The sequence below is a fragment of the Miniopterus schreibersii genome (genome assembly GCF_964146895.1).
Source record: "Miniopterus schreibersii genome assembly, chromosome: X".
NCBI classification, from domain to species: Eukaryota; Metazoa; Chordata; class Mammalia; order Chiroptera; family Miniopteridae; genus Miniopterus; species Miniopterus schreibersii.
Window position 1 is genome coordinate 48559023 of NC_138104.1, and position 22849 is coordinate 48581871.

Consider the following 22849-nt stretch of genomic DNA (forward strand, 5'->3'; position numbering starts at 1 on the left):
GGTAGCATATGGGTGGGTTTCATTTTCAGATCCAATCTGCTACTCTGTGCCTCTTTATTGGTGAACTCAGTACATTTACACTTAGAGTAGTTATTTATATATGAGAATTTCCTATTGTCATTTTAACTTTTGTTTACTGGTAGCTATGTGCCACCATAGTTTTTTTTTTTCCCTTTTGTTTCTGTCTATTGTTTTTGTTTGGTGGTGTTCCATATTTTTTTCCTGTTTCCACTTTTATTAGATTATATGTCTCAATTTTGTGGGGTGTTTTTGTTTGGGGTTATCATCAAGTTTATGGAAAAAGTTTCATATATACAGTAGTCCTTTTTCTTCTGAATGCATCTAATCTCCATCCTCTTTTGAAAATTCAGTTTTACCCCCTTCCCTTTTATGTTTTTGTTGTCACAAGTTATCTCTATATATGCTGTGAGTTTATTTCCAAACTTCAAGAGGTATTGTCTTCTTCCCCTTTTTAAATGTTTTACTTCCTTTAACCTTTATGTCATATTTCAGTGTACAGTACCCAATTCTAAAACAGGGTTGTAATATCCTGCTTCTGTCTGTTGTTGGTAATCTTATTTGTAGTTTGTGGCTTTTTGTTCTTTGTTTCAAATAGAATGATCCCCTTGAGTATTTTGTGCAATGCAGGCCTTGTGGTAGTAAATTCTTTCAGCATCTGTATGTCAGGAAAAATCTTAATCTCTTAATATGTAAAAGATAACTTATCTGGATATATTATTCTTGACTGGTAATTTTTCTCTTTCAGTAGTTTGAATATTTGATTTCACTCTTTCCTAGTTCATAGGGTTCCTTCTGAGAAACACAACGATAATTAACAGGCTTTCCTTTAAAGGTTACTGTACTTTTTTTCCTGGTTGCTTTGAGAATTATTTTCTTGTCATTATTTTTTTCCAGTTTTAATATAATGTGCCTTGAAGAAGGTCTTTTTGGATTGAGGCAATTAGGGAACCTATTTGCTTCTTGGAGTCAAGGATTTAGCTCTTTCCATAGGTTTGGGAAATTCTTGTCAACAATTTGTTCAAAAAAACCCTTCATTTTCTTCTCACTCTCTTCTTCTCCTAGTATGCACATTATTTTTATATTGCTCGTTAATGGAGTCAGTTGTCATAGAGCTGTTTTCTTTTTGTTGTTCTTCAAATCTCTCTCTTCTTCCCTTTGTATAATTTCTAGATTTCTATCTTCAGTATCACTAATCTTTTTTTCTATCTGGCCAGTTCTATTTCCTAAGCTCACTAGTTTGTTCTTTATCTCTTTTGTTGAGTCCATCATCTCCAAAATTTTTTTATTTATTTATTTTTTGAGTTTCAATATATTTGGAATGTATTTGTATTGCTTGTTGATTTTGTTCTTGAGTTTATTACACTACCAATCTGTGCTTTCTTTTATATCTAACTTTTTTAGAACTGCAATATTGAATTCTCTGTTATTTGAATTACATATTTCCATGTGTTTAAGTTTATCAGTAGAGGTAATATAGATTAATAAGTAAATAAGATTAAGGTGAACTGGACAGCCAGTGTGGTAAAAAAAAATTATTAATTTTTTACTTTACTCTTTACATCAAAATAAGGTACAGATGAATCTAAATTATAAGAAAATAAATCAAACCAAGCAGCATAAGAATACAGAATTGATAAAGATGAATATAGCTACTTAAAAATTTAAACATTTATAGAAAAATAATTATAAAAAATCAGAAAGCAAATGATAAACTGTGAAAATGTAAAGCATATTACAGAAGGTTAGTTTTTGTAATATATACACAACTATTATAAATCAATAGATAAAAGATGAAACTATAAAAAATGAGCACAAGTACTTACAAAATTAAAATTAAGTGTATAAAAGAATATAAAAATGTTCCACTTCTCTTATTAAGAAATGCAAATCAAATGACAGTATAACACCATTTTTAAACCATCAGATTGGGAAGTATTAAAATGTTTAATTATATTTAGAATTGGCTCACTCTGTATTCTGTTCACCAAAAATTTTAAAGTATGTCTTTGAAATAGAAATTACAGTACTAAAATTTTATCTATGCACATACTCACAGAAGTACTCAATAATGCATATACAAAGATGTGTATTTGCAGTATTAATCATAGAAAAAAGTAGAACTGATATCACTGTTATTCAAGGAGGGATGGGTTAAGTCTTTGTGGTATATTTGCATTGTGAAATATGAGGGAACTATTTAAAAGTATAAGGTTTATCTCTTTGTAAGAAAATATGAAAGATATATATTTAAGGAAAACAAGCAAGGTATGAACCTGAATATGGACTATTATTTTCTTTTAATTGTTGTAAAAAATGATTGTGCTGGCAGGCTCCAAGGTGGCCATGATGATCCCTGCCTCCTGGTAATCAAACCTTTGTACAATCCCCTCTTCCTACAAATGGTCAAGACTTATAATGTGCTTCTTATCAATAGACTATCGCAAGGACCACGGGGTGTAGCTGATTACATGTACATGATTATATTACATCAGATTGTAAGGCTTATCTTATGAGGGGATGCTCTGTCTTTTGCTGCTTTTGAGGAAGCAAGCAGTCATACTGAGATGATGCTATGGACTGAATGTTTTTGTCCTTGCTAACTTTATGTGTTGAAATTCTTCCTCCCAAGATGTTGGTATTTGCAGGTAAGTGCTTTAGGAAGTGATTGGATCATGAGGGTATAACCTTCATGATTAGGATATTTGCCCTTATAAAATACACCTCAGAGAGCTAGCTTGACCTTTTACCATGTAACAACACAGCAAAAAGATGCTATATATGAAACAGAAAGTTGGTTTTCAGAAGATGGCAAATATGTTGGCATCTTGTTAGACTGTCCAGTTTCCAGAATTGTGAGAAATAAATTTTCCTTATTTATAAGCTATCTAATTTATTGCGATTTTATTAAGGTATCCTAAATAGACTAAGATAGCCCATGTGACAAGGAACTGAGGAAAGCCTTTGGCTGACAACTGGCCCATAACTGAAACCTTCAGTCCAACAGCCCACAAAACAATACTAACAAAAAACCACATGAACTTGGAAGGAGATCTTACCCTAGTCAAGCCTTAGATAAGAAAATTACCCTAACTAGCACATTGAGTACAGATTTGTGAAACCTTAAACAAAGGACTCAGTCCAATTATGCCTAGACTCTTGACTTACAGAAATTGTGAGATGATAAATGTATGTTGTTTTGTTAGAGTACAGTAAGGAGCTAGGAAAATTCCAGGGAAAGTGGAATAGAGAAACTGAGAGAAGAAAGTTAAAAAAGACCAAACAGTGTGGACAATTTGCAGCCAGCTTGTAAAAAGCCATTATCTTCCCCTAACCAAGGACAGTTGAGAGCAAATGGTTAAATGCATCCCCCGTGAGAGAATGCAGGAAAGGAGAGGGGAAGGGGAAAGGAAAAATGGACAGTTTTACTCTCTAAGCAGAGAAGTTTCCAGTATCCAGGCTTGGCAAGATAAAATTGACAGGTGTTTCCCATGAATTCTGGGAAAACCACAACAAAGTGAAAAGAGACCTTGAAAAGTAATCAGTACCAAAATATTCAACAGAGGAATTTTGAAACCTATAGATAGGAGAGTAAATAACTCCTCAGACCCCCAACCAACTCACTGTTCAGATTATCTGAGAGCTCCTCTGTGTTTCCTAAGACTGATGTATAGATTTACATGCCTTGCTTCTTTAATAAAGGTGCATGCTGTAACTTTAATAAAATTGGCTTTATCACAGTGCAATCATCTGGAGTTTTCTCATGTAAATTCATTTATATGAGAAGACAAGAAATGAGGTTGGGGACAGCCCTCTCCCTCTGACTCAGAGGGCTGTCCAATAACACCTCTCTGATGTCTGGGAGAGGTACCTCTAACATTCCGTGCTGTGACATGGATCAAAGAGCACAATTAGGATCTGAGTTAGATTGCTGCAAGTTAACTCTTGGCTGCACAGTTGTCTTTGATTCCCTCTGATGGATCGCAGTGAGTTCAGTCCCTTAGGGGATTTCTTTTTCTGTTTTGCCATCAGGGTTAGGGGGTTGCAGCATAACAAAAATTAGCAAAACATACTAGGCCTATACTAAGAGGGCAGAAAATTGAAACTAAAACCAAATGAGTGCTTGGGTCCTTGCCCAAGCTCTGAAGATCAAAGAGGCAATTTCCTCCCTCCAGTGTTCGAGAGTCTCAAATGTACTTACATGATTAAGGGCCTTGTGGAGGTGTCTGGGGTTGAACCCTAAGACATGCAGGGACTTCATAGGGACTCCAGAATACAGCTATCATTAAACTTTGACCTGTCCCGAGAATGCACATAAGACCTGGGGCCCCAGTGCTCCAGGTCCTCATGGTTCTAGACAGCCAGTTAGAGACACCTGGTCACATAAAAGGGGTAGGGATGATGAGTGATGTCACAGCTTCTGGGAGCACACTTGGAACCACTGCATAGAATCCTTACCTTTTTTACCTCTAGATCATAACTGGAGAAAGAATAAATGTAAGTCATCAATCAGTTGTCAGTCTGCTGTACCTTTCCAACCCCCCCTTGGCTTTTGGAAGCTCTATTTACATCTGTATCACCCTTGTGTAAAATGCAGACAGGGACAGTGTTGCATTTGCAAGGCACCAAGGGAAACAATCATCTGGAGGCCAGTCAAGTTTCAGAAATATTATCCAAAATACTCAGAGGAAGTTATTCCCTTAGGCTGCCTTTACAGACATTAACAGAAAAAGACACTGGCCAGAAGCTGTTAACCAACAGACTGCTGATATGTAAACAAAGGCTTAGGTGAGACAGGCTAGTTAAATAAATTGAAGCTAAAATCTTGGGGCTGTTTGCCAGGCTGATTAGGGCTCTTTACTACTTAGGGGACTAGTTCCATGCCAGTTGTGGAAAGGGTGAAATAAAAGGACCTTCATGCATATACTCTGGGCTCTGATACCTAAATTTTAGACTCAAAAAGTGTTTGTCAAATATCTTGAAAAAGCTGACAGTCACAGCATGGAGTGTTGGCTTTGTCTTGCCAAGACTTACCAAATCTTAGATGTTAGAAAACTACCTGCTTAGACACAGACAAATAATTACCACTCTAATCAGGCATGTGTTATGCATAGCTCAGTAGGACCCATGAGAAAGGGAGAGTAGACAGGAATGGCAGATTTGCAGATACTCCAGTGGATAGATATGTGTTAAGTAGCAATTATTTTAAAGGAATAAGAATATTGCATCTGACCCTGAGTGCCCATTTGGGACCCTGCCCCAAACCCCAGGTGACCACTGCTGACCAGACAGGACTCTCACCCCTGTGGAGGCCCTGCCCTGGACTTACCCACTGCCACCATGCTGCCACTGCCACCCTAGAACTTATCTGTTTGGTTCCCCTGCTAGAGCTTGGGAGCAAAAACTGTGCTGAAGTCGAGGGAGGGGGCTGTGGCCTGCCTGACCCTGGGCCAACTACAACTGAGGACCTCATGGAAACTGAAGAGGCTGCAGATCTGTGGGTGAGACAGGAGTGTCCAGGAGACAGAGAGGTGGCACAGAGGGCGCTGGATGTGGAGACATCAGAGTGGGTGCAGTAGCAGAAGCCTGAGGCTGAAGTCCCTAGATATAGTAAGACCAGCACTCCACCATGGTCTAGTCTATGAAATTCATCCTGATCTGTGTCAGCAGAAAGGGTCATGCAGAGGAGCTCAGGGCCAGCCTCCAACAGAGGGCCCAGAAGGACACACCCAGCATTGAATCTGGGGAATCCTTTAATTTTTGGAGAAACTCATGCTGGTGAGCAGAAAGTGGACTTGACAGTAGGACAGGAAGCAGGATCAGCCTTGCCCACTTGGAGTGCAGGGGAAGTACCCTTTTTCCCACCAGCAAAACAGCTGCTTCTGACCCACCTCACAGTGACCTGAGGCAAGTGGGAACAGCCTGGGGCTGGAAATCTGTGCCATTGCACGTGGCAGTAAGGAGGAGCCAGCAAGCCAGACAGAACTGAGGCACTGAAAGGAGATTAAGTGCCCAACCCCACTTCTATAAGCTGTGGGCACCAACATGAACACAAATCTGATCAAACCAACTTGGCCAAGGCAACAACACCCCTGAAGAGCCCACTTCTGTGGGAGAAGGGAGAACAGCTCAGAACAAGGACACTCAAGGTGTGAAACTAGAGGCTGGCTTAGTCTCTGGGCTAAAGAGGCCCCACCCACAGGACTTCTTGGGACGATAACCTATGGGACCTCAGTCAGCAGACCTCAGGACTAGGAAGGGACAGTGACTCACATTGGCCTCCACCAGAAAAGCTCCCAAGAAGCCCAGGTTAAATACACCAAGGGACAACATTCGACAACATCAGAGCAAAATCCAGCAAACTACACAAATAGCAGACACAAAGCTGTGTGTGTGTGTGTGTGTGTGTGTGCGTGTGTGTCTTTGTGTTTTGATTTTTATTGTTTGTTCATTTGTTTTTCCCCTTTTTTACCATCTTCTCTTTTTTCTTGCATATCTCTAATTTCTCTCTTTCCTTTGAGTCTGTCTATTCTCTTTCTGTCTCCTTTTATAGTTATTATAAATTTTTCTTATATTATTTTTTTTTCTTTTCTCTTTTTTTCTGTATTACTTTTTCTATTTATATAGTAATATATCCATTATTATTATGTTTTAAATTGTTATTATTATTTTATTTATTTTCTTTTTTTTTTCTTTTTCATTCTTATTCTAGTTCTTTTAGCTTCCTTCTTGCTTCCATATAGCCTTTCTTCTTCTTTCTCCCTTTTTCTTTATATTCCCTGTAAGTCTCTGGTCTTGTGTCTTATTTTTATTTTACTTTGCTTTATCTTTATTTTCCATCTTAGTTTTTTCTGTTATTGTTGCTTTGCATAGCTTGATTTTTCTGGTGTTTTTGGTTCAGTCTTATAGTGTCTGGTTCTGTCCTGTCAGCACCTGTAAAACAGCTGGCAAGGTGAGGATGAAGTTGAGCCTCCCTGTCATCAAGTTGGACTTGAGATCTCTCCCAAGAATGGGACATCAACAATCAAGTCACAATTATAGCAGGAGAACCTAAATAATGCACATAAATGGCATTCTTAGAGCATCCAGCTCAGGTGATCAAAGAGAGTGCACCACAAACCCCTCAAGACGCTTCCTACATAAGGCCATCCCACAAAGACTGGGAGGCATAACAGGCCTATCTGTTACATAGAAACAAATACAAAGAAATAGTTAAAATGAGATGAAGAAACAACAGCCAAAAGAAAGAAAAGATGGAATCTCCAGAAAAAGAAGTAAATGAAATGGAGGCAAGGGACATATCAGACATAGAGTTCAAATCAGTGGTTATAAATATGCTTAAGTAACTTAGTGCAAAATACAAGAAATTCAGTAAGAAATACAACAGCATGAAAAAGGAAATAGAAACAATGAACAAGAACCAGAAAGAAATAAAGAATAATATATCTGACATCAAAAACATACTGGAAAGAAATAAAAGTAGATTGGATGAAGCAGAGGTTCAAATCAGCAATTCGGAAGATAAAGTGGAAGTAAATACCCAATTAGGGCAGCAAATGTAAAAAAAGAATTAAAAGCAAAAGGATACCTAAGGGAGCTCTGGGACAACATGAAACATAACAACATCCATATCATAAGGATACAAGAAGTAGAAAAATGTGAACAAGGAACAGATAACCTGTTTGAAGAAATAATGACAGAAAACTTCTTTAACCTGGTGAAAGAAAAAGTCACACAAGTTCAGGAAGCAGAGAGAGTACCAATAAAAAAGAGTTCAAAGGGGGACACAACTGGACACATCATAATTTAAACAGCAAACGTTAAGGACAAAGAAAGAATCTTAGAGGCAGGAAGAGAGAGAAAAATAATCACCTACAAAGGAGTTCCCATTATATTGTCAACTGATTTCTCAATAAAAACACTTCATGCCAGAAGAGAGTGGCATGATGTATACAAAGTAATGAAAAGCAAGAGCCTAAATCCAAGATTACTGTATCTAGCAAAGCTATCATTTAAAATTGTAGGTAAAATAAAGATTTTTCCAGAGAAGGGAAAAAAAAAGGCTAAAGGATTAAATTACCACTAAATCAGCATTGCAAGAAATTTTAAAAGGACTACTTTAAGAAGAAGAAGGGAAAGAGAGAAAGAGGATCATAGGCATAAAGAAAAAAAAAAAGGCAATGAATAAGAACCCATCAATAATAACCTTAAATGTAAATGTATTAAATGTTCCAATCAAAAGACATAAGGTGACTGAACAAATAAGGAAACATGACCCATATATATGCTGTCTACAAGAGACACACCTCAGGAAGAAAAAAAAAAAATCACCCAGACTGAAAGTAAAGGGATAGAAAATAATATTCCATGCAAATGGAAATGAAAAAAAAGCTAAGGTAGCAATACTCATATCTGCCAAATTAGACTTCAAAACAAAGGACATAATAAGGCCACTATGTAACACTAAAAGGATCAATCTTACAGGAAAATATAACCCTTGTATACATATATGCATACACTACAGGAGCACCCAAATACATAAAAAATAAACTCTTGATGGACTTTAAGGGAGAGATCAACAGCAACACAGTCATAGTAGGGGGTTTTAACACCCCACTGATATCACTCGATAGATCTTCCAGAAAAAAATCAACAAGAAAACAGTCGCCTTAAATGATACACTAGATCATATGGATCTAACAGATATTTTCAAAACATTTCACCCCATCACAGAAGAATATATATTTTTCTCAAGCACACATGAAACATTCTCAAAAATAAATCACATGTTAGGACAAAAAACAAGTCTATACGAATTCAAGATTGCTATCATACTAAGCATCTTTTCAGATCAAAATGGCATGAAATTAAAAATCAACTACAATTAAAAAATTCAAAAACACTCAAATACATGGGGGATAAATAGCATTTTATTAAACAATGAATGGGTTACCAAAGAGATCAAGCAGGAAATAAACTTCCTCGAAACAAGTGAAATTGAACACATAGCAACCTAAAACCTATAGGACACAGCAAAAGCAGTCCTGAGAGGGAAGTACATAGCACTGCAGGCCTACCTCAAGAAACAAGAAAAACTAATGCTATAACTTAAAAAGTTAGAAAGAGAAAAGCAAGAAAATCCCAGAGGAGGTAGGAGGAAGGAAATAATAAAGAGTGGAAGTAAATGGCATAGAGACTAAAAACAAAACAAAACAAAAGATTAATGAATCCAGGAGGTGATTCTTTGAAAAGATAAACAAGACTGATGAACCCTTAGCCAGACTCATCGAGAAACATAGAGGACTCAAATAAAATCAGAAATGAATAAATCAATATAATAATGGACACCACAGAAATACAAAGAATTGTAAGCAAACAGAATGAACAATTATATACCAACAAACTAGACAAACTGGGCAAAATGGACAAATTCTTAGAAACATACAATCTTGCAAAACTAATCAGGAAGAATTAAAAACCTGAATAGGCCAATAACAACTAATGAAACTGAAGCAATAACAAAAAAATACCCAGCAAACAAAAGTCCTGGACCAGTTGGATTTACAGTAGAATTTTCCAAACATACAAAGTAGAACTAACACCTATCCTCAAATTATTTCAAGAAATTCAAGAGGAAGGAAAGCTTCCTAGCTCTTTCTATGCAGCAAGCATTATCCTAATTCCAAAATGAGATAAAGAGACTAAATGGAAATAAAATTACAAGCCAATATCCTTGATGAACACAAATGCTAAAATCCTCAACAAAATACTAGCATATTACATCCAGCAATAAATTAAAAAAGATCATACACCATGATGAAGTGGAATATATTCTGGGGATATAATAATGGACACCACAGAAATACAAAGAATTTTGGGCAAAGAGTATGAACAATTATATACCAACAAACTGGGAAAAATGGACAAATATTCTCAGATGGTACAAAAATGAGCAAAATGATACAATATTCTCAAATCAATAAATGTGATACATCTCATAAACAAAATGAAAGATAAAAATCCTTCAATCATATCAACAGATGCAGAAAAAGCTTTTGACAAAAGTCAAACACGTTTTTAAATAAAAACTCAACAAAGAGGGAATAGAGGGATCATACCTCAACATAATAAAGGCCATATATGGCTAACCAAGAGCCAACATTATACTCAATGGGTAAAAACTAAAAGCATTTCCTTTAAGAACAGGAATAATACAAGGATATCCTCTTTCACCACTCTTATTCAGCATAATACTGGAAGTCCTAGCCACCGCAATCAGACAAAAAGAAAAGATAAAAGGCATCCAAATTGGAAAGGAGGAAGTAAAACTGGCATTATCTGTAGGTGACATGATACTGTACATAGAAAATTCTAAATTCTCCAGGCAAGGTAGCAGGATACATAATCAATATTAAGAAATTGGTGGCATTTTTAAACACTAATAATGAACTCTCAGAAAGAGAAATGAAAAAACAATCCCATTTACCATTGTAACAAAAAATAAGATACCTAGGAATAAACAACCAAGCAAATAAAGGACTTGGACTCAGAAAACTATAGTACATTGAAAAAGAAATAGAGGAAGATAGAAACAATTGGAAGACTATACTGTGTTCATGGATTGGAAGAATTAACATCATTAACATGTCCATACTACCCAAAGCAATCTGTAGCTTCAACACAATTCCTATTAAAATGCCAATGGCATAATTCACAGAGCTAGAACAAATATCCACAAATTTATATGGAACCAAAAAAGACTCCGAATAGTTGCAGCAATCTTGAGAAAGAAGAACAAAGTTGGAGGGATCAGAATACCGGATATCAAGCTATACTACAAAGTCACTGTAACCAAAATAGCCTGGTACTGGCACGGTACAGGCATATAGAAAAATGGAACAGAATAGAGAACCCAGAAATTGAACCCCACTATTATAGTCAATCAATATTTGACAAAGGAAGCAAGAACATGCAATGGAGTAAAGACAGTCTCTTCAACAAATGGTGTTAGGAAAACTGGACAGATGTACAAAAAGTTGACACTAGACCACCAACTTACATCATACACAAGAATAAACTCAGAATGGATAAAAGACTTAAATGTAAGCCATGAAACCATAAAAATCCTAGAAGGAAACATAGGCAGTAAAACCTCAGACATCTCCCATAGCAGAATTTTTGCTGATACATCTCCGAGGACAAGAGAAATAGGAAAAATAAACAAATGATACTACATGAAAATAAAAAGCTTCTGCACAGCAAAAGAAACTACCAAAAAAAATGAAAATGGAAACCACTGTATAGGAGAACACATTTGCCAATGATATATCTGATAAGGAGTTAATCTCCAAAATATATAAAGTATTCATACAGGTCAACAAAAGGAAGACAAACAATTCAATTTAAAAATGGGCAGAGGACCTATACAGACACTTCTCCAAAGATGACATACAAATCGTCAAGAGCCATATGAATAAATGTTCAGTCACTAATCATCAGAGACATGCAAATTTAAACCACAATGAGATATCTCCTCATAAATGTCAGAATGGCTATCATCAATAAATCAACAAACAACAGGTGCTGGCAAAGATGTGTAGAAAAGAAAACACTAGTTCACTGCTGGTAGAAATGCATATGGATGCAGTCATTATGGAAAACAGTATTAGTTTCAGGTGAACAGCATAGTGGTTAGGCAATCATATACTTTACAAAGTATCCCCCATGATATTTCCAGTATCCACCTGGCACTATACATAGTCATTGCAATAGTACTGACTATATTCCCTATGCTGCACTTTACATTCTCCTGACTATTCTGTAACAACCACTTGGTGATTCTTTATCCCTTCAACTTTATTATCCAGTCCACCATATCCCCTTCCCTCTTGCTACCATCAATCTGCTCTCTGTATCTATGAGTCTGTTTCTGTTTTGTTTGTTTATTTATATTGTTTTTTAGATTCCACACACAAGTGAAATAATATGGTATTTCTCTTTCCCTGACTTATTTCACTGAGCATAATACCTTTTAGATCCATCCATGCTGCTGCAAATGCTGAGTTCATTCTTTTTTATGGCTGAGTAATATTCCATTGTATATATGTACCATAGCTTTTTTCCCCCACTTGTCTATTGATGGCACTTGTGTTGCTTCCATACCTTGGCTATTGTAAATAATGCTTCAATAAATATAGCTGTGTATAAATTCTTTTAAATTAGTGTTTTGTGGTTCCATGGGTATGTACCCAGAAGAGGAATTGCTGGGTCATAAAACAGTTTTATTTTATTAAAATTCATTTTACTGTTGAGAGTATTACCGATGTCCCCCATTTTCCCCCCTTTGTCCCCATCCACCCATCTCCTGCCCCACACCAGTCCTTCACCTGTCCATTGTCTGTGTCCATGGGCTATGCAAATGTTTATAAGTTCTTCAGTTAATTTTTTCCTGCCTTCTTTCCCTTCTTCCCTTTTGAGATCTGTCAGTTGGTTTCATGCTTCCATTCTATGGTCCTATCTTGTTTTCAATTTATTTTGTTCCTTAGATTCCGCATATAAGTGAAATCATGTGATATTTGTCTTTCTCTGATTGATTTATTTTGCTTAGCATAATATTCTCCAGATCCATCCATGCTGTCCCAAAGGGTAAGAGATCTTCTTGTTTTACAGCTGTATATATTCCATGGTGAAAATGTTCCACAGCTTTTTATCCACTCATCTACTGATGGGCACTTGGGTTGTTTCCAGATCTTAGCTATTGAAAATAGTGCTACTATGAACATAGGTGTGCATAAGGTTTTTCTGATTGGTGTTTTGAAATTCTTAGCATATATTCTTATATTTGGGTGAAATATATTAAAAAAAACCCCTAATAAATGGAAAGAAACCTCATATTCATGGATCAGAAGTATTAATACTGTTAAAATGTCCATACTTCCCCCAGTTATCTATAGGTTCAATGCCATTCCTATAAAAATTCTAATGGCACTTTCCACAGAAATAGAAAAAAAATCCTAAAATTTGTATAATGGCACAAAAGACCAGAAAAGTCAAAGAAATTTGAGGAAGAAGAAGCTGTAGGCATCCCAATTTCTTCTTTCAAACTATACTAAAAAACTAAACTAATGAAAACATTATACTACTGTCACATAAATAGACATATACATAATGGAACAGAATTTAGAGCCCAGAAATAAACCCTTACATATACAATCAACTAATATTTGTCAAGGAGGTAAAAAATACTCAATGAGTAAAGGAGAGTCTCTTCAATAAATAGCGCTGGAAAAGTGAATAATTATGTTCAAAAAAATGAAATTGATCCCCATCTCACAGCACTCACAAAAATGGACACAAAATGCATTAAAAAATTAAACTTGAGACCCAAAACTATAAACTCTTAGAAGAAAACATAGTGTATAACCCCTTGACATTTGTCTTAGCAAAGATTTTTCCTTTTTTTTTTGTATATTACACCAAAAGCAGAAATGCAAAAGCAAAAATCAACAAGTGGGACTACATCAAGCTAAAAAGTTTTAATTTACATTTTATTTATAACGTGTCAGGTTCAGCATCTTTTTACATATCTATTGGTTATCTGTATGTCTTCTTGGAAAAATGTCTATTCAGGTCCTTGTCCAATTTTTTTATTGGATTGTTTTTGCTGTTGAGTTGTATGAGTTTATTGTTTATCTGGGATATTAGCCACTGTGGCGTGCGCACACGCACACACACACACACACACACACACTGGAATAGTATTCAGCTATAAAAAATGATAACATTTTTATTTTGTATTGAGTTTATTGGGAGGACATTGGTTAATAAAATGATATAGGTTTCAAGTGTACAATTCTATAATCAAAAAGTAACAAAACATTGCCAGTTGAGACATAGATGGATGTTGAGAGTATCAAATGAAATAAGTCAGATGACAAAGAACAAGGACCATATGATTTCACTCATATGTGAGATATAAAACACAAAGGAGCAAAAAAAATTCAAAACAAACAAACTCATAGATACAGAAACAGAATTGTGGTTACCAGAGAGGAAAGTAGATGAGTGGGGGGAGAATGAAATTGGGTAACTGGAGTCTTATATGTGGTGACAAAAGGAGACTAGACTGGGGTGGTGAGTACACAACGGAGTGTACAGATGTTGTTTTATAAAGTTGAATACCTTAAGTTTATGTTATTAACCAATGTTAACCCAATACATTTAATTAAAAAATTTAATACTTCCTGCACAGCAAAAATATATATATGTATAAATGAAAAGGCAACCTGCAGTATGGGAGAATATATTTGCAAACCGTATACCAGAAAAGAGGTTATATCTAAAATACATAAAGAAATCATAGTTCAATAACAAAAAACACACAACTCAACTAATAAATGGGTGTAGGACTTGAATAGATACTTCTATAAGGAAACATAAAAATTACCAACAGATAAGTGAATAAAAACTCAAAATCACTAATAATCAGGGAAATGTAAATTAAAACCACAATGAGATATCACATCACATCACATCACATCTATTTTACTGTCTATCAACAAAAAGAAAAGTGATAACAGGTATTGAGCAGGATGTGAAAAAATGGGAAAAATTGTGCATTGTTGGTGGGAATGTAAATTAGTTCAGTCTCTATGGAAAACAGTACAGAAGTTTCTCAAAAAATTTAAAATAGAACTACCATATGATCCAGCAATCCCACTTGTAGGTATAGATACAAAAGAAATGAAAACAATAAATCAAAAAGATATTTACACCCCATGTTCATTACAGTATTATTCACAATAGTCAAGATATAGAAATAGCCTGAGTGTTGGTCAATGAATGAATGAATTTATATACATATTCACAGAAATTTCCTAAAGTAAAAGGATTATTTGAGGTAAGGTAATTCAATTTTCTTGGATTTTAGTGGCTGCGGTGCTGCAAATGGTTTTAGGTATTTAGAAACCTGGATCTATGACAACTTTATAGAATTTGGTGCTGTCATGTTCCCAGCTAGTTTAATTGGATCTACATTTTCTTTATCTGTTTTTCCCTACTATGATTAGATCTGTTCCACTAAGCTCAGTTTCCTTGCCCCTAAGCTCCTTATGTTGATCATTTCATGAAGTAGGCTAGCTCTGCCTGTGGCATATGGATTGTAGGCATGTTAATATAATTACTTCAAGAGCTCCATGTGAGTAAAGACCTTCTCTTAGTTATTATTTCATCTCTAGCACCTAGAAGAAAGATTAGCATCCATTAGGTACTCAGTAAACACTTATCTAATGACAAAAAAATCAACTTCCCAAAACTTAAGATAATATTTCTCCCTAAATATGAGAGATTATATATTACTGACAATAACAAAATCAAAGCAACACTTCATAAATGGATGACCAACCAAATTGTTTAATTTGTATCCCAATTTAAATCAAGGTGTCCAAAGTCACAGTTCAGCGTCCATCAGCAGGGCCACCACCCCCTCAAACAGAGGAACATAGGTTGATACAGGGGTCATGGTTTATTTATTTAAATGGGATCAGATTTTACCTAAAGTTTTGCAACTTGTTATTTTAAATCATGAGTATGTCATGGTCAAGATGGTGGTGTAAGTAAATGAGGAACTCACATCCTTCCAAAACTACATCAAAATTGTAACTAAATTACAGAACAACCATCATTCAGAACCACCTGAAATTTGGCTGAATGGAAGTTCTACAACTAAGAAATGAAAGAAGAAGCCACATTGAGACTGGTAGGAGGGGTGGAGACATGTAACAGGCTGGTCCCACACCCATGTGTGGTAGATAAAAATTGAGAGGGATATCATGGCTGAAAATGTCCTCCCTGAGGAGTGAGGGGTACTATACCCACACCAGGTTCCCCAGCCCAGGGTTCCAGTGCCAGAAAGAGAAATTCCCATAACACCTGTCTATAAAAACCAGCAGGGATTGCAACTGAAGGAGACAGAGGGTTGCTGGAGTCCCAGCAGTTCCTCTTAAAGGGTCCATGCACAGACGTACTTGGACAAATTTCCTCAGAGCTCCAGGATTAGGGCAGCAGCTTGAAAGGCACCAGAGACACATGGGAAAAACTGAATTGTCCTGCACCAGGGCAAGATCTGGGGGGAAGCTTTCTCCCAGACATAAGTGCTGGCAGAAGCCAGTTTTTTTGTTGTTGTTGTTTTAATTTTATTTTCAATGTTTTATATATATATATTTCATAGAGAGGAAGGAAGAGGGAGAAAGAGATAGAAACATCAGTCATGAGGGAAAATCATCAATTGGTTGCCTCCTGCATGCCTCCTACTGGGGATCGAGCCTGCAACCCAGGCATGTGTCCTGACTGAGAATCAAACTGTGACCACCAGGTTCATGGGTCGATGCTCAATCACTGAGCAACACCACTGAGCAACCATTGTTCCTTTGATGAGCCCTTCCCTCATGGAACCTGCAGGCCGGCACCACCTTGGTGATACCCTGAGACCCCACCACACCCACATTTTAGGCCCACCCATGCTGCTTCCATTGGCTTTTCCATATGTATGGCTTCTCTGGATTCATGCTTCAGATTTTTCTAAAATTTCTCATCTAGCTCCAGTGAGCCTTGAACCTCTTGCTAAGTGGCCCCAGGCCTGGCTCTAGCAGCAGTCAGGCTTGGTTCACAGCTTGGCCTTGCCTGGGTATCTCTAAGCTCAGAACAAGTAGCAGCCACCTGCAATTTGCTTTGTAGCCCCTGCCAGTGGCCCCTTGCAGAACATGGGTGGCTGTTGAATTTGACCTGCACCTCCTGGGAGGTGCCAGAGCCAGAGAACCTGGTTTACAGATATAGACCATGTTCAAGCATCACCCAACCACCACCTCCACAAGCAACACACTAAAGGGGCTAATTTAGCAGGCACCAGAGTCCCGCTGAAATAAGTCCTGCTTTGTGGGGTGGGCCCCTGTACAGCTCATCTTCCATGGTAGTTGGTGGTCACAGCCAGTCCTTGCCCCTTATCAACATGGGAGTAAATCCCTACCATTGATGTGCCAACATCAATCAAGGCTCAACTACAAAAGGAGGGTGTACACAGCTGACACAGGGGATGCACCTGGAGTGCCCAGCTTGGGTGATCAGAGAGGTTGTTCCACTGGACCCTACAGAACACTTACTACATAGGCATTTCCAGCAGCCCAGGAGATGTAGCAGCTTTTCCTAATACATACAAATAAACACAGGGAGGCAGCCAAAGTGAAGAGACAAAGAAACATGTACCAAATGAAAGCACAGAACAAAACTCCAACAGTTTGTTCTCTGTATCTATGAGTCTGTTTCAATTTTATTTGTTCATTTATTTTATTCTTTAGATTCCACCTATAAGTGAAGTCATATGGTAAACAAAATGGAGACAGGCAATCTACCCAACAATACAGTAGATGAAGCCCAGAATCAAATCAGTGATTTGGAATATAAGGAAGCAAAAAAACACCCTACTATCAGAAGAGCAAAAAGAAAAAAAGAATAAAAATGAGGACAGTTTAAGTATCCCCTGTGACAACTTCAAGCATACCAAGATTTGCATCATTGGGGTGCCAGAAGGAGAAAAGAAAGAGCAAGAAAATTGGAAATCTATTTGAAAAAATGACAGAAAACTTTTCTAACTTGGTGAAAGAAATAGACATACAAGTCCAAGAAGCACAGAGAGTCTCAAACAAGATGAACTCAAAGAGGCCCACACCAAGACACTTCATAATTAAAATGCAAAAGGTTAAAGACAAAGAGAGAATCTTAAAAGAAACAGGAGAAAAGCAGTTAGTTAACTACAAGGAATTGTCTATAAGGCTATCAGCTAACTTCTCAGCAGAAACAGTTCAAGCCAGAAAGGACTGGCAAGAAATATTCAAAGTGATGAAAAGCAAGGACTTACAACCAAGATTACTCCACCCAGTAAAGATATTATTTAGAATCCAGGGACAGATAAAGAGGTTCCCAGACAAGAAAAAGCTAAAGGAGTCCATCACCATCAAACTAGCATTATATGAAGGAGAAGAAAGATTTAAAAATATGAACAATAAAAATGGCAATAAATACATATCTATCAACAATTGAATCTTAAAAAAAAATAAATGAACAAGCAGAACAGAGGCAGACTCAGATACAGAGAACATTCTATGGTTGCCATATGGGAGGAGGGTTGGGGGGCTTAGTGAAAAGGTGAAGTGATTTAGAAGTACAAATTGGTAGTTACAGAATAGTCAATAATATTCTAATAACTATGTATGGTTCCAGATGAGTACAAGTTTGTCAAGATGACCACTTGGTAAGTTATGTAATGTCTAACCTCTTGGGTTTACCCCTGAAACTAATATAATAATGTATGTTAACTGTAATTGAAAAATTTTAAAAATGTATTAAAAAAAGAAATATAATAAATAAAAATCAAGTTTTCCACAGTGTAATCTCAGAAATGTGCTGTGCTTCAGTCAGTTGCATTATACTTTATGGAAAGAGGTGGTTATGTGTACATAGAAGAAATCTGTTTGCAAGGAATTTAGAAAAGAATAAACTAAAAAAGGATAATTTTTCAGTGTTTCTTCATAGGTCTCCAAAGAGAAAGGCGTCTTTACCAAATTACACAGGTATTCAGTTTTCTTCATAGTACCCCTGATTCTTGTATACTTTAAAAGTAATAAAGAGTCAAGCATACACATCTGTATAGATAAGTTTAAGTGGCTTATTGACTTTCTTCTTTCATTAATATATTATTTTGTTCCAAATGTGGCAATTTCCTTTCACTCTTAACTCTTCTTAGTAGACTATACTCAGTGTTTGGCTACGTCTGTTGACCTCAGTAAGATTTTTTCCACCCAGCCAGCATGGTTCAGAGGTTGAGCATTGACCTATGATCTAGGATATTGTGGTTCAATTCCCAGTCAGGGCACATGGCTGGGTTGTGGGCTTGATCCCCAGTAGGGGTTCTGCAGGAGGCAGCCGATTAATGACTCTCATCATTGATGTTTCTATCTCTCTCTCCCTCTCCCTTCCTCTCACTGAAATGAATAAAAAACATTTTAAAAAGAAAAAAATGTTTTTCTTTATATAGAATCATGGAATTCTAGACAGAGTTCCTTATGGAACATCTGTAGTCCAATAAAACTGTATTTTCAATTTAACTCATGAAGTTAATTTACTAGGTCATAACTAGTGAGATTTTTATTGAAGAGAAGAGTAACAAATAATATTAAAGTGCATCTCATGCAGAAAGGATAAATGGTTGCATCAGAAAATTTCTATTTAAATTTTATATATATTGTAATGTGAAATGTATTTCTTATTGTGAATCATGGTCAAAAGTTTTAAAATCCATTATTTGAATCTCCCTTTTTAATTAAGAAACCAAGTTTCGGTGAGAGGCATTCTCTAGTCAAACATCTCAGAGTTAATAAGTAACAAGTGAGATTAGGATTTAGATCTGTTGATTCCTAGCCTCCATGACTATTTTTTAAACTACCCTATGGTACCTCTCATCTCAACATTTTCTTTTATTTTGCTAGTAAAATTTTAACTGCAGGGCCAGATCAAATTGCTCCTATCCTGTATCTAGCAAGACCCAGAACCAAAGTTTAAACCTTTGATACACCACTATGAGTAACATTTGAGCAACCACTCATGTGTAACACTTTTGAATCCTTAACTGTGGGCTCCAAACCTTGATGGAGGAGTCAGATTTGAGCCTTGCCTCCTGTCTCAGTTGATTTACAAATAAAAGTCTTTTCTTCTTTCAAAACTGCTGCCATCCTATTGACTTCTCTATGCATTGGGCAAGGGGATCCTTGCTTGGTAAAACTTTTGATCACTATGAAGGAAATTCAGTCCTTGTGACTGCTTTCCTGAGGCACTGTAGACCCCTGCAGGGTGTGGCCCTTGTAGCTGATCCAAAGTGGCTACCTACACTGGTTTGTCTCTGGAGGCTTGACTGCTGGATTTCTGCTTCATCTATCACAGTGCTCCAGGCTCCTTGGCACTACTTTCACTTTGCTTTTTCTCAAATATTTTCTTGTTTTTTCTTTTCCAATTGCAGTTTACATTCAGTATTATTGTGTATTAGTTTTAGGTGTACAGCATACTGGTTACACAATCATATACTTTCTAAAACGTTCCTTTTGATATTTCAAGTATCCACCAGGCACCATACATAATTATTTCGTAACTACCAATTTGTAGTTTTTAATCCCTTCAACTTTTTCACCCAATCCCCTACACCCCCAACACTCTGGCAATCATCAGCCTGTTCTCTATATCTATGAGCCTGTTTCTATCTTGTTTACTTTGTACTTTAGATTTTACATATAAGTGAAATCATATGGTATTTGTCTTTCTTCGACTTCCTTCACATAGCATAATATTCCCTTAGGTCCATCCATGCTGTCATGAATGGTAAATTTTCATTCGTTTTTATGACCGAGTAATATACTGTTGTGTACACACACACACACACACACACACACACACACACACACGTGTCTTCTTTATTCAGTTGTCTATTGATGGGCACTTGTGTTGCTTCCATATCTTGGCTATTGTAAATAATGCTGCAATGAGCATGAAGATGAATATATTCTTTTGAATTAGTGTTTTGGAAAAGAAACAGCTTCTGTCAAATGACTTTTGGGTGAGTGCCTTTGTTCATAATGTGCTTCTGCCTAAATTATCTGAAAATCACTTGAGGATTGTGGGTTCGAGTCCCACCCTAGACAATTGGAAGAAAAGTGTCAACTCTTGAGGTCCTCAAGTCTGGGTTTGTATCCCAAACCTTGGGTTTGAGTCTTACGGTCTTGGATTTCTTTGTAGGGAAGAGTACTCAATCTACTGTGTGTCAGTCTTGTTTTGTGTGCATTTTGTTTTAGATTAAAGCTTTTGTATCATAGAATTGTACACTTGAAACCTATATAATTTTATTAACCAGAGTCACTCCAATAAATTTAATTAGAATAATAAATAAATATGGCTAATTTTTAAAAACTTCAGTATTTGCTACTCTTGAGCAAATCTGAAGGAGTTGTTGAAAGTGTTGTGGCAAGTTCAGATAGGAGCCCTATATTAAATGGCTTAAAAGTGGGATATCATTAACCTGGTCACCTTAATCTAAGAACTAAGGTTTTGGTAACAATAGGTAACCTATATTTATGTTTGATATATTTTATTGTCACTTTGGGTAAATGGATAATTTAATATTGTTTCACAGTGATATATGATCTTTTTGGTCAAGTATGTTTGACAAAATCCCCAGGGTTTAGGTTTTAAAGGGAGACTTTTCCAGGTCTCATGGAATGCCTCAAAGATTTCTTCTTTCTTCATAAAGAGAAATTTTAAACTATGTAGGACATGGGAGGCTTTATCAAATAAATAAATAAATAATTCTAGTTATATATGTTACAGAAAAAAGCAAATTTATTTGTCAGTTGTATTATAACCAGATATATACATGTGTAAAATCATGGAGAATGTTAATAATATGATTAATGGTAGAATTTTGGAATATATACTTCAAAGTTAGTAAATATGTAGTTATAAGTCTGTGAATAAAAAGAAAATAGTTTTCTTGTGTAACACTGCCTGACCCCAATATAAGTTGGATTGAGTAGAGAAATGGCCCCCAAATGGGTCTTTAAACTGAAATGATTTTTCGGAAGGAAGACCCTCAGAAAAAGGTTGTCTTGACTGTGTCAGAGCCAAATGATTACCTTGATTTACTACATCTGGCTCCTTCAGCACATCCTGTGGTCCCCACAATGTATGAAGTGGAAATTCTTGTGAGTAGTGCTGAGGCTTCCACCAACAATTTTCCTGGAGCCACAGGTCTAGCTTTGTACCCTTCTTTGATAGTCAAAGGAACAATGTCCCTTCTCATACTTACCGGAGTACTCAATTTGTTCCAGGGGCTATTCTGCCTCTGGCAGGGAAATATGTGCTGAGATAAGTCCCTGCAGGTCTAGACGACCAAAGTCAACCTAGGGGATTTATATGTTGTAGGCAATGGGAATGGCACTGGGTGTTAGTCCAGTGAAGTCAGACCAGACCTGGGTTTAGCAACCTCTGAACAAGGTTCTGGCTAGGAAAGTGTTAGGTTTGGGCAAAAATTTAATGTTACTGAGGGCTCACCCCTCCTCAGCATGAGAAAGTAACTTTTAGATGAACTCAAGCAACAACCTGTTCTTTAAGCTTGGTAAATCTCTACTCCTGCTCAGAAAAACTGAGTGTGCCAAAAAGTTCCCTTCCTACACCCTGTAAAGAGACTTCCTCCCCAGCCAGTCAGTGTTGATGACATTTGGAGCTCAGCCCAGCTGTATTCAGATGCCTTAACCATCTGTATTCAGGTGCCCCAATAAAATTCCCATTACCTTCTCACCTGGCCTCTTGTGTTCCTCCTTAGCAAGCATAACATTTGGTGCTGAAACCTGAAACCTGGAAGGGATTGGTGAGGACAGGAAGCCGTAGTCCAGGGCTTGGGCCATCCCAAACTCACAGCTTGGAGAGCAGTAGGCTGCAGAAGCTCATCTTGGGCTTACCTTTGAATCCTGTTTGGCACCCCAGCCCAGGCAGTGCTATCCCCCTTCACCTACCCTCTTGAGCCAGCCAAGGAGGACACTGGATTGGGAATTTCTCTTTCCATTACTGACTTCCACACTCCACACTGGCAGATCATTTTCAGGTGAGTGACTCTCTTCCACTTCTTGGGTCTTCAGACTCTATTCTCCTCACTCTCAAAAGACCTAGACTTCTAGACCTGGCCACAAAAGACTGAGGATGCCAGGCCCCATGGCCCCCATGCTGATCATTCCATCAG

General features: G+C 36.9%; 1 pseudogene across 1 annotated transcript in view; it reads right to left on the bottom strand.

Annotated features, from left to right (window-relative positions):
* LOC308550947 (V-type proton ATPase subunit d 2 pseudogene) overlaps positions 1–22517 on the bottom strand; it is a 33536-nt pseudogene extending 11019 nt beyond the window's left edge. Inside the window, exon 1 of the transcript in view lies at positions 22412–22517. The product of the transcript in view is annotated as a V-type proton ATPase subunit d 2 pseudogene (transcript). The remainder of the gene's footprint in view (positions 1–22411) is intronic.
* Positions 22518–22849: the final 332 nt, after the last annotated feature.